Source organism: Choloepus didactylus, chromosome 11 (assembly GCF_015220235.1).
Source record: "Choloepus didactylus isolate mChoDid1 chromosome 11, mChoDid1.pri, whole genome shotgun sequence".
Classification (NCBI taxonomy): Eukaryota; Metazoa; Chordata; class Mammalia; order Pilosa; family Megalonychidae; genus Choloepus; species Choloepus didactylus.
The window spans coordinates 54,233,340-54,235,054 of NC_051317.1; the positions used below are offsets into that span (position 1 = coordinate 54,233,340).

At 42.0% G+C, this 1,715-nt stretch overlaps 1 pseudogene; it reads right to left on the bottom strand.

Annotated features, from left to right (window-relative positions):
• Positions 1–467: 467 nt before the first annotated feature.
• Positions 468–1,458, bottom strand: LOC119506020 (annotated as a pseudogene).
• Positions 1,459–1,715: the final 257 nt, after the last annotated feature.

Sequence of the window (1,715 nt, forward strand, 5' to 3'; positions counted from 1 at the left end):
CTAAAGACTCCCAGGCCTGTGCTCAAGATGAAAACCAGAAGCCTCCAACTGAGGAACCTGCTCCAGAACCACCCTGGACTGCCTCCTATTCCTGATCACCAGCCCTGCCTGGACAGCTGCTTTCCAGCTGCCCACGATACTGCTTCCACTGTGCCTCTGAGATCCCAGTGTGGGGCCCGCCGACGTCTTGTCTCCCTGACACTAACAGGTATTGGTCCTCAAACACATGGAAACAATCCTAGCCTTGGGTTCTTCTTTAGTTTGGTATTTCTGCTTTTGACTCATTGCTTTTTCTTTCTTTCTAAAATATAACCATTGGATCCAATCCAGCACTGCAGAGCATTTACTCTGAGTCTGATCATTTTTCAAGTATCCCCTGAGCAGTCAGTGAGCTCTGCTTTACCTGGGTGATGACTCCCAGCTTCCCAGGAACCCACTGGTGTACCTGTGTGCATTTTGTTCTTCAGCTACAAGACTGCAGAGTGGGTCTCCTGGAGGTTTCCCTCAATCTTCAGTCCCTGGTTGTTGATCCCAGTGCAGATGACCAAGTGGCACGCTGTTTTCTGCATGTAGGGGTGGAGCAGTACAGAATAAAGCCCACCAGGATGATGGTGAAGAACAGGATGTAGAGACCTGAAAACTTATAACCAAATAGAGACAAAATAAATGCATACATACATACATACATACATACATACATACATACATAAGAAAAAAAGAAAAAAGAAAAACAGTCTGTAGAGGTCAGTTGTAAGAATATCCAGGTTGGCAGAAGTGGCACTAGTGACTTTAATCACCAATGGCATGAAGCTGTTCAGGCCAAACATATAGAGAGCAAATGCCACAAATGGCTAAACAATTTTCCAGTCCTAGTGAATTCTGGCAATTTCCCTATATTCTATAATCAATAACTGTAGGCCACTGATAGTTTTTCCAAATAAGCCCACCATTTCTAAAAACTCCTGTCTGCTCAGTTACTTCTCCACGTATTCTTCACACTCATTAGAAATGCTGGAGGGAAGCCCAAGAAGGACCAAGATATCACCAATCAGTCCATCATACCTGAATTGTCTTCCCTTTCTGCTAATATGTCTGCACTAACCATAATTCCTACACTCTACAGACAGTCAGCCACAGAGATTAAGTGGACCACTCTGTAACTTGCATAGAGAATAAACCAAGGGAAAGCCATCAACACAGGAATGCCAAAGCAATCCAGAAGCTGGACAGTGGTTAGAGTCGTGTACTGGTATGTTCTGACCCACCAGGTAATTAGCTTCTAAATTTGCTAGTCCCAGCAGAATATTCTTCCAACATTTTCTTTTCAAGATGTATAAAAAGGTTACCACTGCCTGACTGAAATGTCACCATCACCATATAAGTTAGGAATAGCAAGCCATATTTGATAAAGCTCTGAAGCATTGGGGTGTTCACTTTGTATCTTTCAGTCAAATACATAGTTTACATTAGGGTTAACTATTTATGCAGTTCTACATTTTTTTTTCAAAATTTATGTTCTAGTAGCATATATACAACCTATAATTTCCCCTTTTATGCACATTCAAATATATATTTCAGTGATGTTAATTATAGTCACAATGTTGTGCTACTGTCACCAACATTACCAAAACTTTTCCATCACCCCAAACACAACTTCTGTACCAATTAAGCATTAAGCCCCAGGTTCCCTACCCATCCTGGCTCCTGATAACCTG